Source organism: Lissotriton vulgaris, chromosome 3_1 (genome assembly GCF_964263255.1).
Source record: "Lissotriton vulgaris chromosome 3_1, aLisVul1.2, whole genome shotgun sequence".
Taxonomy (NCBI): Eukaryota; Metazoa; Chordata; class Amphibia; order Caudata; family Salamandridae; genus Lissotriton; species Lissotriton vulgaris.
Window position 1 is genome coordinate 716,460,862 of NC_141689.1, and position 17,691 is coordinate 716,478,552.

Genomic DNA, 17,691 nt, shown 5'->3' on the forward strand with positions numbered 1-17,691 from the left:
TCACCGCAGTGCCTTGTATAAAACGACGCTTCGTCTGTGGCAGATGGGATGCAAGGACCGGGGATTTTTAGAAAGGTTTGGAAATTTGATTAAACGTGGCCATCAAAAGCTTTTTTTTAAAAAAAAATGGCTCCCGTAGCATTGTAAATAATCCTTGTTTCTCATCGAGCACTGTTATTACGTAAGGCTCCCAAAGATCCCGCTGCGCAGACAGATTTCAGGCAGGGCTTTGGATATTACGCTGGAAATGTATGTTTTTTTGATCCATTTCTTAGTTTTAGTTGTCTCGTTCTAGCAATTTAACAGCCCTCTATATTTGAAACTGTGCGGTAGCGTGATGCTATTGTAATGTGCTTTCTCCATTAACCATATTTCTTCTAGGTTTATTTAGATTTCAGTCGTTTGTGCACATGCCTCCGCCAACACAGACTTGATGAACATATATTCATGCAAATGATACAACTCTAGACATGATTTCGTAGTCCTCGCTCTTTTAGAGAGCCACAAATAATGAATTCAGTGGAAATGACTCGGTTGGGGGGGCGTAACTGTGCTGTTTACATCATTATGTTGATAAAGTAGAGGACATAGTATTATATATATATATATATATATATATATATATATATATATATATATATATATATATATATATATATATATATATGCTGATCTAGTGTGCTACACTTTATGTATTTTGGGGTAGGTGGTTTCTAATTGCTCCCACCAATTTGTTGATTACAACATTTTAAGACAAAAGAAGTCGTATTATAATCAACGATGCATTGCACTTGTGCAGCACTGTCTCGCACGCTAAATGACGGTGCTGTGGTATTAAAGGCAAGGAGTTTGCTGTGGTTTGGAAACCAGGACTTTCTGCAGTCACAAAACAATCCATTTTTGAACAGAGATCACTATTGACTAAATCCTTTTTTTTTTAAAAAAAAAAACCTTGAAATAGGTCTCTTTTTTGCTGCTACATATTCTATTCTGGTTAAGTTCTTGTCTTTTTTTATTTAAATCTGAAAGACGAAAATGTCCATTATGGTTTTCCTACCTAATTACATCCTGGCAGTCTGCTAGTTTCCAGCAGGCTTGTTTTTAAACAAAATGTAATTATCCGTGCATCTGGTGATCATTGTCCTATATAACTGTCTGATGCCAAAGAAGAATGGGTGACTGTGATGTCTTAATCTGCTCAGCACTGATCTCTCCAGTTCCAGAAAAGCCCCTCATGTATCAGTGAGTGATGTTAATGTTGATTTTTGGTTTAGTCTTCCAAATAATTTCCCCTCTTGGCTGCCGTTTTAATTGTTCAGTGAACTTGTACACACAGATCTTGTAATACAGACCTTGGTGCCCTCAGCTAAAAAATGTGTAATTGATTATGGCGAGTAGGAACATGATATTTGTGATGTATTAAAGAGAGGGTGCGTTATGACGGTAGCTTACCAGACAGAGGATGGTTTGTGTCACTCTTCCCCTGAATTTAAGGTAAAAAATGTACATGGTATGTGGCGAATCATTATATTCTCCTGGGTTCTGCCTTGTTGCAAGGTGATCTGTGCGATACGGTGTGATGAGCGCTATCTAAAACTGTTGCTTCTGCATTCTGGCTCGGTGATACAGATCAGTTCGAAGAACTGTAAGCTGGATCGTGTAGTTGAATGAATGACAACTACTTTTCTATAGTGCAGTGCTGAAAAGGTCTGCACCTCAAACAGTGTCAGTCAGTGGATTTTGACAGATTAGTTTTAAGAAGTTTGTAAAAGACAAAATGATCCATCATAAAACCGAGAGAGAGCCGGTTCTGACGAATGGCTCCAAAATACGAAAAAACATGGCTCCTGATTTTGTTAGGCAAAGGGTGTTGGGGAGGGGGGTGGTAATGTGGGTGTGGAGGGGGGACTTTAAGAGGAGTGTGATGAGGATTTCATAGTAAGTGGCCTGCATAAAACTGACATTTATTTCTGAGGTATACTAGACCAGTGCATGTAGTAGCTTTGTGATTAAAAGATTAGGTTTTATAGATAATGCACATGTGAACAGGCATCCATTGAAACTTCTTAAAAAAAAAAGCTTTCACATTAGCTCATGGAGGGGGTTTAAGCAATAGGGAAGTCTGCCAAGCTCTAAATTACATGAAGCCTCACGATCAGTTTTATAGAAAGTCCAAAAAGTGTAGTGCTACAATAATTTAATTATGAAAGAATAGCGTGGGCAATATTTATCTTCCAAAGGAAGTATTTTCATTAAACTCTTGCATGCAAAGCCGGTCCCAGCCAATTTATTTACAGGGGGAACAAAAGGATTACTTAATTTCAATAATAACCCCATGGTTCCTTTCTGATTCATCAGAAAAAGAAGTAGAGCCGAAAGCAATAGCCACCACAAGGTGGGCCAAACATTGGGTTGTTTCCCAATTATAACCTCAGTCTTTCCTGAATTAAGCTTCTGTAGCAACCCTAAAAAATAGTCACTAAATTGAGAAGTATGCATTAATTTGGGGGCAAGTTGGGCTGCTCCATTAGAGCTTTCTCACAGTGACTGTGGGGTGAGGGCCATTGAAGTAAGCCACCCTACTTGCGCTTTATTCTTTGTTCATAAGACAGCCATTGATGAATGATTAGAGTGAAACTCCCTTGGTTAAATGTGCACAGGCTTTCTTTTTTCTCATACTTGTTCACGTGGTTAGTCATTCATATTGGCCAAAGCTGGACACCTCCCTATAATTTATGGGAGTCTGACTTTGGCTCCTTCAAGGCAGGGTGGAAAGGACTGGTGACTGTCCTGAAGCAGACCATTTCCTATGGAACGGAGGTCGAGTTAATATGCGGTAGAGGATGACAAAATAAGACTAAATCATGCAAGTGCATAGACATTAGCAAATAGCGTAAGGAGTTCCCATTATGGAGTAAAAACATATGCCCTGGAAAAAAAGAACTAGTGAGTAGAGGCAAACCGAAGAGTCAATTGAATCCAAACAGATGAGGGTGTAACAATGGTTCTAAATTCCTCCTGGTCTAAACCCGTCGACCAGCCTTCGACATTACATTATATGTGCTCTTGAACTATTCACCACACTCATATCCAGGGTTTTGCCAGGCTCCCCATCACTTGCTTGTAGTTATTTGATGAGGTCAAGGAACACAATAAATGCACCATATTGCTGTTATGTTTCCCACAAATGCTTTGTTGCAGCAATTGACAGTAGAATATTTTCTAGCATATGCAACAAGAATTGTAGATTCTATTAAGGACACGGAGGCAAAGATTATGCTTCTCAATCTTTACTACTCATTAAACTGCAGCCAATCAAAACACAGTAAAAACATTTCATCTCTACAAATCACAGGAGGCTTTGAACCTTGCCATCATAAACTACCAATCAGAAGTGACCAATGTCTTCCAAATAGCGAGGCACCATATTACTGCCTCTTTCTTTGCAACATGCAGTCTGTTATCAGTGCAATCCAAAACCGGATACAGTTTCAGCTCTCAACGGAAAGCAAACTCCATGTAACAAGGTCACGGAAGAGACAACTTACATGAACTGGCATAGAAATCGCCAACGAAATATGAATCCCAGGAATTCAGTTTTGTTTCGAATCCATATATGAAATCAGAAACAAGTTTGAATATCACAGAATCTTTAGGTGTGAACATATCAAGGGAGGGAAAAACAATCATGTCAAACTTAATCATATGACATCATGACAGTTGAGATACAACTCTTACCTGTCCCAACGGGTGAGATAGTTCTCACCTCAGTGTCCTTAACCCCTTCGAGGCTGATGACGAGCTGGGCTCGTCATGGTGTAGCCTCCTCAAACACTGATGACGAGCCCAGCTCGTCATGAACAATGGGTTTTTTAAAAAGTCAGCATATGGGCAGAATCAGAGGAGCGCGCATGTGGTTAATAGAATCTAAAATTCTTGTCGCCTATGCTAGCAAAAAGTTTCTATTCTATGGCAGGACCAGAGGCTCAGATTATGCTGGTTCAAAGCTCTTAAACAACAATAGATATATCATGTACAATTGGTTTGTAATAGAATATCTTCAACATAGAATCAGATGACCAGTCAAAAGCTTTGAGAATATTTTCTAATCTGGATCCCATGATAGAGGCTTTAGACGCCATAGCACCCCTGGTGGAGTAAGCACCATATACAGATATATCTATACCAGCTTCAGACATAACCCAATAAACCCAACGAGCCAAAGTAACTGGTGAAATAGGTCGGAAAGGCTTCTGGATTGACAGAAGTAACGGGACAAGGGTTTGGTACTGTGAGATAAAGTATGTTCTTCATAAACCTTCAGACATTTAACCACACACAACTTAGCATTGTGGGGAGAAGCAGTCTAATCAATGGAACGTGACATAGTCTTAGTCCTTCTGTAGATAATAAAGGAGACACCATATGGAGAAAACCTACCTGCTAGGTCCAGAGCACGGACATCCGACACTCGTCGTCAAGAAATCTGACATAAAAGCATGGTAAGTTTAGCTGAAAGCTGTTTTAAAGATAATCTTTATTATCCGGCCAAGACTCCAGTAATAACACATAAGTAACATCCCATAAGGTATTATATCTAGGTCTCGGTGGTCCAGCAACTCTAATACCTTTTAATAATTTGCATACTGCCGGATGAGCTCCTACTGGGTTTCCAGCTATGCGCTTATGTCCAGCTGACAATGCAGATCTAAAGTTGTTTACTAACCTGTAACATAAACCATATTCTGCACATTCAGACAAAGTTCAGTATATCTTTCAAATAGGATCCCACGGGATCCACGTCCCATTGAAGGCACCAACCCACCCAACGTTTCCGTGCAGCAGAATATCGTTTGCGGGTGGAAGCAGCCCAAGCTTGGTGTATAAATCCGGCAGCTGCCGATGAAAGTCCTTCAATTTGTTTGTGTCTCCTTAGATTTTTCAAACCATAGGCGTCAGTTGGTCCTGCAAAACCAGTGGATGGGGAGACCCGACTGGGTCCAGGAGAAGCTGAGGAAAAATTGGAAGTCGAATGGGTAGATCTACCGACATTTCCAAGAGAGTCTGAAACCAAGATTGTGTCTTACATAATGGTGTGACTAACAACAATGACGCTGCTTGGCAGTGGACTTGGGCCACTACTCTCAGGATCATTGCAAATGGAGGGGGGAGGCGTAATTGATCTGTGATCCCCAAGGGTGAAGGAATTCATACGTCCCCAACACCATCTGGTCCGATCTCCAACTGTAGAACCAGTGAAGCGGAGTATGCAGTCGAGAGGCAGACAGATTCACCTGGCATGGGCCTCGTAGAGTCATGATATCTTGAAATTGGGAAGGATGGACTTTCCAGTCGTTGTAGTCTTTCAGGAATCTGGAATTCCAGTCCGCCTTTGCCGGTGATGTACTCCGACAGAACAGTGATCTTCTGGGAGAGGCAGAAATGCCAAAACTCCCGGGCAATGTTGGCCAAAAGACGAGATCTGGTACGTCCGAGACGATTGATATATCGAACCGCTGACACATTGTCCATTCGTAACATGATTCAACAATTGCTCTACATTGGAGAGATTGACTTGATAGCAAAAGAACCCGCCAACAGTTCCAGGCAGTTGTTATACATTTTCAATTCTTCTGCTGACCAGCGACTTCCGGTAGTAAATTCTTCGCTCCTTGCACTCCAGCGACTGGCGTCGGATTCGATGACCACAGCTGGAGACACTCCGAAAATGGCCTTGCCATTCCATGCTTCCATATGCGTCAGCCACCATTTAGGCTCCCCTTGTACTTCGGTTATTGACGAAATCGTGTGATCGTACCTAAAATTCCGTTGTGGGTAATGAATTTTTAGGCGTTGTATTACTCTGTAATGGAGAGATCCTGGGAAAATCGCTTGAATGGAGGATGCTAGCAGGCCAACATTTCTTGCCAGGGATCTCAAAGAAACCATCTGTTTCAATAGCGTAGTTGTGAGCTCTCTTAATGAATTTTATTTTGGCTGGAGAGAGAAGTAATTGCACCATCCTGGAGTTGATCTAAAATCCCAAGAAATCCACCTGGTGAGAGGGATTCGTCATGGATTTCTTGTGATTTATCACAAAACCTAGATTCTGGAGGAGAGACACAATCAACTGCAGGTGTAGTATTGGTAAAGTACTGTGTTGTGCCAGAAGAAGCATGTCGTCTAGATAGACGATCATATTAACTCCCATTTCTCTTAGACGAGTTACCATGGGTTTTAATTGTTTGGTGAATACCCAAGGGGCTGACGAGAGGCAGACTGGTAGGTAAAGGTACCAAAACCATTGGCCCTTCCATTGAAATTTGAGGTAACGTTGATGAGGGGGATAGATCGGGAGTGTCAGATAGCCATCTTTTAGATCTAGCCGGACCATCCAGTCCTTTTCTAGCAGAAGATCTCTTTAAAGATGGATGCCTTCCATCTTGAAATGGCAGGAAATCAAAAAGGGATTGAATGCTCTGAGGTTTAATACTAATCCCTGACCACCTCCTTTCTTTTGAACCAAGAATACATTGCTACAAAAACCTTCTTGCTGAAGAGTTCCTGTAGCAATGGCCTGCTTTGTCAAAAGATCTTGCAGCTCGGAGTCTATGAAAAACTCTTCTTGTCTGGAAAAATGGAGGGGGTGAGTTTTGGGTCCTCAAGTGTGCCAATTCTATCTTGATACCCTTGAACGGTGTTCAGGACCCACGTGTCTGATGTAATCTTTAACCAATTGGTAACAAAGTGAATCAACCTGCCCCCCAAGGGGATAAAAGGAATAAAAGGGTGAATCATTAGCTGAAGATTGGGTGTCAGTGTTTCTGAAACCCCTATTGACACCTCTTTTGAATCGGCCTCTTAAGCCTCTCGACCTAGTGGGGTAGGATCCTGCCTGGGACGGGTCTTGGGCGTAGCCTCTGTGTCTGGGATTGTATCCACGATGAGGACCTTGCTATATGAAGCGGCCAGTCGAGCACCCTCTGCCATGACCGGCCCTACCAGAGAAAGGATTCAATACTCTTGAGTGATGACTGTGATTTATCCAGGGAGGTGAAAGTGTTCACAGATTTAGCAATATCCTTGACAAAGCGATCTCCAAATAGTTGCCCTTCCAGCAAAGGGACCGGTTCCGTTGAGGCCAGTTCAACCAAATGTGTATCAACTCTCAAGAGAACAGATTTACGGGCCTCAGAAGATTGCTTGCAGTTCGCGTTACCCAGGAGGCAGATCGCCCTCCGAGCCCACCCAGCTAGGACTTCGGTGTGGATTGCCGCACCCGTTTCTTGGGCTCGATGGGCCAATCCCGAGAATTGTGCGAGCGGGTCCGAAACATCCAGAAGCTTGTCCTGGCATGCTCTTAAGGCTCTATCTATGCCTTTCTTAGGCTCTTTACTGTGTTTTTTCAGAAAGGTTTGCATAGAAGTATCTATGTCCGGTAAGAGTGCAGTTTTATTTGGGAGATCCGGACAGGGGCGATCTTACCTCTTTGTCGGAGCTTTTACGCAGGTATATATTCCAATCATAGGATCTGGGGTGAACTATGCTAGAAGGATCAAAGGTGACTGGGGGATTGAGTTGGTGGAGAAAAGGAAAGCTCGCGATTCTTCGAACGTTTGCGAGTCTCTTGGGAGGATGAGGTATCCATATCTGGGTCAGTGTGAGGGGGCACTGGGAGAAACGGTGGCAGAGGTGACAGTGGGTTGGCAGTAACTTTGGTATACATCTTTATGTGAGGCCAGACAGGGACATTAGGACCTGAGGGGGGAAATGGAGGGAGGAAGCGAAAGGGGAGAGAGGGGGCCACTACCTACCAGCTGATCTAGACATTGTGAAATAGATGGGAGGGCTGACGACAAGGCTTTGTCTAGTTTTTATCCAAGGTTTTATTGATCATGGATTCCATATTCTTGTCATATTCCTCAAATTACCGTCCAATTTCACTACTCCCCGCTCTCTCTAAAATTTTGGAGATACACATAAATGGACATCTATCCAGGTTCATCGAAAACCAATGAGCTTCTTCATCCTTCCCAATCCGGCTTTAGGACCGGCTACTCTACGGAGTCTACACTTTCAGGAGTGACTGAAATGCTCTGACAGAACCTAGATGCAGGCGGCACTATGGCCCTGGTTTTGCTGGATTTCAGCGCGACCTTTGATACGGTCTCCTATACCGTACTTCTAAAGGCCCTCCAATCCTCTGGGGTCACTGGGACAGACCTGAAATGACTTTCATCTTTCCTTTCCAATCGTACCTTTCAGGTTTTTTCATCTACTGCTAAATCTACGCCATACTCTTTACCTTACGGGGTCCCACAGGGTTCAATCCTCAGCCCCCTGCTCTTCGACATATGTTAGACCCCTGGCAGTGTTGGTAGAGGATTCTGGGTTGTCGCTATTCTCATACACCGGCGACACCCAGATCATCTTCTCCATTTCAGCGGGTAAGACCTCCGAGCCGTCTATCGTCAAAACAGGCCTCAGCAAGTCATGACCTGGATGAACGCCAACCTCTGAAAACTTAATGGCGACAAAACAGAGCTCCTGGTGCTGGGCAAAGATCAAGATCTCTGGGGCCCCAATTATTGGCCCCCGGAAATGGGTGTGCTCCCACAACCCTCATCCCAGGTACGCAACCTTGGTTTTATTATAGACGATTCACTATCCATGCATCAGCAAGTCACCAAGGTTGCCTCTACCTGTTTTACCATCTTAAAATGGTTGAGGAAGATTGTGTGGATGCTACCTGCTCATATCCAGTGTACCATAGTCCAGGCCCTCGTCACAGCAAGGCTGGACTACGGGAACAGACTTTATCTGACCGTCAATAAAGATGTAACGTGTAAGTTGCAGCGAGTTCAGAACTCTGCTGCCAGATTAGTTTGCCGAGCCTCCAAAACCGCCTCAACCTCCAGACTGCTGGGGAGACTCCACTGGCTCTCGGTGGAGAAACGGGTTGTATTTAAGGCCCTTACTTACATATTCCGCATTAAGCATGCAAAGTCTCCCCTCTACTTACAACGCCTAGCCTATCTTTACGTTGCGCACTCTCCGGTCTTCTACACTAGTAAAATTCCAAGTCCCTAAGACCAGACTTCCCCGTATGGGAGGGCGCTCCTTCTCATACTTGGGTCCTGTCTTATGGAATGCTCTGCCTCTGTTTCTCCGAACACAATCCAACCTTCTTTTGTTCCGCAAATCTCTGAAGACCTGGCTTTTTGGCCAGTAGTTCTCTCCTGTTTCTTTGCCGCTCCCTCGCGGCGCCGGGAAACCCTTTTCGGGTCGCTGTTGCGCGGACACATACATTTAATTTAATAATAATAAAAGTCCTCATCTTCTGGTGGACCATATGCAGCCAGGTCTTGCTCGGAGGTCTCATAATCTGATGTGTTGTAGGTAATAGAATATCCCCTGTCAAAATCCCCAGAGGGAAGCCAATGTCTTACAGCCCTGAACAGCTTAGAAGCAGGGCGTTGGAAGGGAGCAAAACGGCTGGAACGGAGAGGCCAAAGTACCACAGAAAGCTTTCTCCGTAGGACTTATGAGGGGAGTCAGGGCCCTGTCAGCCTAAGAGATCAGATAGCAATGTCTCAAAAATTATTGCTGTCGTATTACTGGCAAAGGTTAAACAAAGGAAGGAATTTAAATCCAGAAATTGCCCAGTACCGGCACAACTCCGTGAGGACTGGATCCCTCTGTTGTTCAAACCTGGGGAGATTAGAAACATTAAATGTGATCGAACAATGCTACAAAATAGCAAGGCACTTATCTTGACTGCGGAGCAGCAAAGAAAGAGGAAGTAAGATGGTGCCTCGCTATTTTGTAGACATTGGGCACTTCCGATTGGTGGTTTATGGAGGCGTGGTTCAAAGCCTCATGGGATTTGTAGTGTTGAAATGTTTTACTGTGTTTTGATTGGCTGCTATTTAATGAGTAGTAAAGATTGAGAAGCATAATCTGAGCCTCTGGCCCTGCCATAGAATCCAGTAACCACAGTCTTTTCACACTGCTTGATAAATAGTATCCATGTGTATGTGACAGACTCCTCTATGAGGTTACTATGAAGGCTCTAACAGTGCCGAGCCTGCCCTCGGTTTAGAGTGGGGCTGAAAGCAGCTCAGTAAGCATGGAATTTCTTTCCCCACCCATGTTTTTATGCAACGAACTGAATCTCGGGACACTTTAGCACTTAAAAGCTGTTGTTAGGGCATTTGTGCACTTCTCATACATAATGTGTGTGTACGCCATAGGATAAAAAAAACTCAATCAAAAGTTCAACGTAGTCATGACTAAAAAGATATTTGCTGTCTGGAAAATATATTTAACTATTTCAAATCTCCCCGTGTCTCCCTTGTTTCTATTCAAATTGCTGTGGTGAAAAGTTGGGTTGGGAGATTGGTTTATTTAATAGACTTAGTTGCTCCATGTCCAAATCAGAACTGAATCTCACAGTCCAGAAGTGATTCTTAAGTATTTAGTGTCTTTATTAACTCAGCCTATGATTGCATCATAGAAGGGTTGGTGCCATGGGTCAGTGGAACAACAGGAGGCTGGTTACTGCGGTTTACCTTTATTCTTTATACATTTATTGCAGGATTCTAAGCCTTGTTTGGAAATTAAACTTATTTATCAGAATTGCAAGGTTCTTTTCATCTTTCTTGTACCTACATTCATTCCGTGTAAACACTTGCATTTTGAAGAGCTAGTCTTAATTAATCTGAACTGCAAATGACCATTCCATGTAGAGGATTCCTCCATGCTTTGCTTGCAAGGAAAAACCTTTGCTTGTTAAATCTCTTAACTTTGCATGTAAAAATTAAATATTCTTATTTTACCAGGGACTCACAAGAATTTCAAAGTCTTAACCTAACACCACAGTTGGATAGATTCATAAAAGATGTGAAATAGTGGTGCTTGCTCTCCTTTACTCTTATGTGCCGGGCAGCCTTGTATAGAATGATGACACTGCCCTGAGTATTAAATATCCTACAAAACAATCCCTATGAAATTCCCCACACCTTCTTTCAGAGGGTGGAGACTGAGCTACGCTCCCTGCTTTGGGGTTGGGGTTCACCATGTACAGCGCTCCAGAAGTTGCAGTGAGGAGACTACGAGGGAGGTTTGTCAATCCCAGATATTAAAAGTTATTATTGGACCTAGGAGTTAGTTACAGTCAATGACTAGCTGTTGGGAGACCGAACTGCCCAAGTCTGGAGGGTAGATAGAGCAGCGATGGGAGGGGAGAGGTGTCTCCCGCTACTTTATGATATGAGGTGATCAAGAGGACTCCCTGCCCATACCCACACTGTCACTACCATATGAAGCACAGTCAATAAATATCTAGGTTGGGAGGGAAGGTTGACACAGATTACCCCACTTTGGAACAGTCCTGGACTCCCGCAGGTAAAAAAGTTGAAGATTTTTTGTAAATGGAAAATATTGGGTTTAGAGAAACTTGGGGACGTGTGGAAGGACTACGTTTTCATCAAATTCGAAATGCTACAGCAAGAATACGAAATGGAAAAGGGCGAGTGGCTAAAGTACCTACAGGTAGGACAGGCCCTCAGGAAGCACATCACCGAAGGTGAGCCTTTGGTAGAAGCCTCCCCCGTAGAAGATAGATTTCTTACAGACCCTTTGACCTCCAAGGCAATATTGCTTATATACAAGAAAATAATAAATAACTCACCGGACATTCTGGGCAACGAGGAATGTTCTGAGGCGCTACAGAGCTCTAGTGAGGTAGCACTTGAGCTAGATTAATACAACGTAAAACTCTCCACCGAACATATTGTCCCAGAACATTGTTGCACTGCATTGGACGCTATGGGACAAGCCACTGTCATAGGGGATGTGGCCAGGATAGAACCTACTACCATATACTATGGGAGTGCCGTCATATACAGGAATATTGGCAAGGAATTGGAAGGATTATGTTCAAGGTATTGGATCAACCAGTCCCAGTCCAACCCATATATTTCCTTCTACAAATTGTGGTAGAGGAGACATGGCCACAGTATAGGAAACTCTTGGTGTCCTTGGCAGCAGTGGTGGCAAAGAGAAATATGGTGGGATGCTGGGGACGGTCGCCCTGCCAAAGATATTGGATTGGAAATCTGACCTAGATTGGTGCTGCTTGGCTGAAAAATCCATATACTTGAGCAGGGGCTTCCTACAAAAATGGGAGCAAATTTGGAGCAAACGGCAAGAGTATAGGGGATAGTAGGCGAACTGGGTGCAGCCCACATAACATCACTCACTCAGTGTCTGCTGGCACAGCACGGGGAGTTGGCACGAGTGGAAGGGAACTGCGACACAATCACACATTTTGTGGCCTCCAGGACTGGAGGGGTGGGTTAAAAGGAAAGTGTAACTGTTTCCTGTCTTGCAAAGCTGTACTGATGTCAATTTGTATTAACTAAATGCAGTGCCCGACTCTCCGGGGCATAATACTCCTTAAATGTACTGTGTGTTGAGCATCTATCAATAAAAAAAGTTATATATATATATATATATATATATATATATATATATATATATATATATATATATATATATATATATATATATATATATATATATATATTCTTACTTTAATGGTTACCATCCATTGCTATAACATCCTCATTGCAATAGACAAAATACTTCAATATACTAAATACAGATACTGTGTACAGCACAAGCTACAGTAGCCAAAACAGTTAACATTTGTGCTTTTTATCCCCTACCTTGTTTGTGTTTAATATGAAGGACTAGTGTGCGTGAAATAAAGTAGAGCCACCTTAGACTGCCAAGACTAGCGCTTAAAAGGAGCTGGCATAAGCACAAGCCCAGCTGTCACTTCATTTCTAGGTTTGTATATGTGGTGAATGAGGATTTCCATTGAGCCAAATTTGACAGAAAAACACTCATATCCTAGCAACCCGGGAATTGCTGATGACCCAGTGCTGGAATTATTGTGCTCCTCTGCAAGTCGATGGGAGTAAGTTAAGGAGCTTTGAGACATGTGAGCACTGCACAAAATACAGCTATGTAGTTGCCTGTACCAGCCATAAGGAGAAAGCGGAGATATGCCTTGTTACATCTTGGAGATTTCTGACACCAAAAACCATTGTTGACCTGCAACAGAATGCTCTCTTAAAAATGTAGATCCGGTGTGGCAGGGCCCAATCAAGAAAATAAGTAGGCCCAGCACTGTAAGTCATCATATGGGTTAAAAGTTAGTTTCTGTGGAGAGAAGTGGAGGCGAACAAATTCAGAGCATGGCAAAACTTTTCAACAACCCAACTAGTTAATCCAACTACCTCACTGGAAGGCACTACAGCAATTGATAGTTGATCTCTTTTATGCCCCTGGCACATCTTGGATATTAGCTTTCATATTCACTGATCTCCATGCTTTCCTATTCAACTCCAACTTCATCTCCTTCCTCGCTGTGGCATTTCATTGAGATAATATCTACACCATAGACCTTCAGGTTGTATGGTCCTTGTGCTTCTTGGTGACAATAGCATCAGAACTACAAATAACTTGGCAGCAAAAAGCAGGAGTCATACAGCCCTTTTTGGGCTGTAATAATTGTACGTTACTATACATTGTGCAGAAAGACTTCCTGACATCTCCTGGAATGTTAAAGCAATTACGGCTGCGACGGGGGACCCCACTAGGTGCAGTATTAACGTCTACCTTCTGATGATGAAGGAAATGTCCCCCACCCTCACCCACGAGGCCTGTAGTTTAATATGACTCCGGTTCCAACCAATCCAAAGGAGGCATCTGTAGGGTTTTAATAATTCATTTAGTTTGCATGGTTTGACTGGATACCATAGCTAGGCAATCCTTTTACCCTGAAGAAGACCGTAGATGTTTTTAACTCATGAATACAAGATGGCCAGGTGAATCATTGCACTTCACCAGATGGCCATTTCTGTGTGTTTTTTAAATGATAACAGGCCTACTCACTAATAAAGGAAATCTTTGAGTATACCTCTAGGTATTTTTTATTTATTTTTGCTTCAAACGGGACCCGAGTATTTGTCCTGAAACAAGATTTTAAGAACTTCCTCGGTTGAGTCAGTTGGAGTGGCATTGTTCCTAACCCAGTGTGGGAGGACGGAGTGGCATTGTTCCTAACCCAGTGTGGGAGGACGCCAATGAGGAAGCATGCCGTGATACATTGTTATATATCCATTTGTAGCGTGCTCGGATACTCGTGAGTGTCCCGGTGCGATGCCAGAGGGGAACAAGGAGGAGCTAACAAACAAAGAAGTGAGTCTTGAGTTTCCGTTTGAACACAGCAGGGTCCTGAATGGACCGCAGTGCAAGCGGGAGGGCATTCCAGGCTGCACTTGCCTTCACCACCTTTGAGATGACTTCTCAAATATCATTTGATGACCCTATCCTCTTAAGTCTGAACTGTGAATTAACAGTGGTGGCTATAAAAACCTCAGGTATTTTTTTGTGTTTATCTTTTAACTAGGCAGATATTTTTTCAGGATTCACCTCCATTACTCTGTCATAGGGATTGATGACGTCCAAGCAATTTTCATCTAAAAATCACTGAAAATGAACACAAAATTGTGGTTGGTCTTTTCGCTGAAAATTACGTTTGGCGGGAAGCGTGAGGCACGCTGGTTCTGCTCCGAAGTGTTGAAAACCTGCTTCAAGCTGGGCTTTAGTAACCAGTCCCCATTGATTTTCTGTGAAGTAACGATAAGTAAAATACGTTTCTCTCCCTGCAATCCTAGTATTAAGCTCACAGAAGCCCTCTCCGAAAACATGAGTTTCGAATAAAGTTCACAACCATTATTAGGTAAAAGACTGGTTCAAACAACTATGTTTGAGCCATGGATTTCACTTAGATCAACAATGGTCTAGAACGGAAATGGCCAGAAGGAAAAAGCAAACAATGGTAAAAGATATTAACAGCTTCTAGATGAGACCTTTACAGACTCATTAGGATACAAGATCTCTTCGGATTTTTTGCCCATTAACCTGTGCCTGACCAGGGAAACTCATAGGTTATTGAACCTAATATTAAGATTTTACAAACTGAGAAATCTGATGCACGTTGATTGATGACGGATGTGAGGAGAACTATATTATCCTGTGGAAAAATAGAGGTTAGTCGAAGAGCTCAGATTACCACCTATAATTGCTGCTTGTGATATTTGCAAGTCTTTGCTTATTAAGATGGTGGTGTCAATAATTCAATTCTGGCTGATAAGACCTTTATTTCATAAGGTTATAGTACTGTAATAAGCATTTATCTTGGTAGTTACATCTGATGTTCTTGTACATCTCATTTCCAAATATCTTTTCTGAAATTACTGGGTTTTCTCAAGACCATGTGCACGTCATCCTGCAGTACAAATGATGCCAACTCAAATCTTCCTCCCCATTTCATTTCCCTGGAAGAACAGGAGAGTCTCCCAGAGGTTTGACGGTTTCGAAGTACCCTATTACTATGAAAAGAATATACATCTCTTTTCCTTTTCCTTGCAAAGTTTACAGTTTCATTTGGGGCTGAGTGTCTACCATGTGTGGACCCCCAAGGATTCTCTTAACATATAGTGATTAAAGATACACAGCAAATATCTTTCTTAACACATAGCTATTCATTTAATCGTGGGCCTGAGGGCTTGTGTACCATTTTAGACACCATGGTGTGAGAACCCCAACTTTCAGTGTCACACTTGGTATGTACTTCTGAATGCATGCGTAGAAGGCAGTTGGCTGCAAGAGAGCTTGAGAGCAAGAGCATACGTGGTTTGCACAACATAAGTGACACATTTCAGGGATTTTTAGGGGTTGAATTGGAACCACACCATCACTTCAACTGTGTTTTCTTCCATACATTTTTGTATGCTGTGTTCATGTGCATGTGGGTGCAACATTGTTTCTGATTCAGCTTTGCAGAACTACAACTTAGTAGCTTAGCATGTTGTCCTAAGTGCCCATCTGAATGAGATCTTGGTAAAGGATTGCACCTACATTTCCCACTTCAATATGAGTGATTTACCTGTTTAATTATAAGGATGTGCAGTGGCTTGACTAAAGGAAAGAGTTGTTCCATTTATGAATGAACAGAATCAACAGAATTTTACAAGGTGATCTCCCCTCTACACTACACTAACCCTTACTTAATGGATGTGGGAAAGGAATCTCACCATATGTTGCACATGTTGTTATATACAATAAAGAAAAAACAGTAAAAAATAGTTTTAAAGTCTGTTTTTATTGCCTGTGACACTATACTACTTTATTTGCTTTGGCTCCTGGGAATGGAACAATCCACTACTCAGCCAGGATATTATTGGTTTAGAAGTCTAAACTGTATCTTTTTTACAGAAAGTCTAGTACTGGTACCTTACTGGCACAGTTATCCATGACAATATTGTTTGTGACACACATATTGGACTAATTAGCATCCAGTTAAGAAGAAGAAAACTCAAACTAAGCATTGAAAGCCTTGCACGAACAATGGTCGTGTTAGATAGTGGGGCATTGACAACCTTCAATTAAGACATTAACTATGATTGTATAAAAAGTTAATCAAGAAAACTGGAAAGAGTGAGACACTAAGTATATCCTTATTGAGCGATGTCTTTGTTTTCACCAGGACCAGAATGGAGATGCACAAATTAACCCAAAATAATGCAGCAAGAGTTTATTATAAAAAGTTTGTGATAGATCAGATCACATTTCCAGCACACAATGTATGTATTAAGCTGGTCATATAACTAGCAGAAAAAAGGAAGAGTGTCGGGGGACTTAGACACCCAAATATAAAGGACTGCAATTGTACTTTGATTATGACTACATCATGGTATTGGAAATAAAAATCTCACCTGGAAAAATCACTAGAAAAGTCCTAGAGTATAATGTTTGTCTTGCTCTAGACAGGCAAAAACAAATTTGAAATAAAAAGTTGGGAGGATGTAAGAAGATAGCAGTTCTAATATCTGATAGCAAAATAGTACAATGCGAGAGGCAGCTATAACATCAGCACAATCCATGGAGTGACTTGAGTAGTGCATATAATGGATCTATATTATTTACACATCAGCAACTAAAAGGAAACCAATTAAAAAGAGTGGGCCAGTCGATCAAAAGGAGAAGATGGTGTCCCAGAAAGTAAACTAACCACAATCCACCAGTGCTTGAGGCTGTGCAGAATTCTTAACTTGCTAATAAAAGCAGATCAACATCTTCATAGTCCTTTTTGCTCTCTGTTTACCACTTGTTTAGAATTGAAAACAATACTTCAATTAATGGAGATGGCCAGTTTCCCAGTTGTGAAATATAGATGATCCAAAATACTGTAGAACAGTTGCTCTATGGGATTTTGAGGCTAAGTTGCCAGAGGTACTAGAGCAATGGGTGCTTCAAGCGAACTTCTCACCAGTTTTTCTATCAGGCTTTGGGAGAGGCTACAGATAATATCACAACAATAAAGTTGTTTGCACAGAATGCGGTTGAAAATATCACTGCACTATATATGCTTCCTATTTGGACTACAGCATGTCATTTGATCTAGTCAATAGAAACCTGAAGTGGTCAAAACTCAGAACGTGGGAAACTCTCCAATCCCTGTTAAAGGTCATTCAACTCCTATACAGATTGACAATTGGGTGGAGATCAAAGTCGTATCTTAACAAGTAAGTAAAAGAATTCTATCAGATAGAG

The 17,691-nt window shown here is 42.1% G+C and overlaps 1 protein-coding gene across 10 annotated transcripts in view; it reads left to right on the top strand.

The window, feature by feature from the left end:
* Nucleotides 1–17,691, top strand: part of APC (APC regulator of Wnt signaling pathway) — an 831,398-nt gene that overhangs the window by 660,167 nt on the left and 153,540 nt on the right. The window lies entirely within an intron of this gene.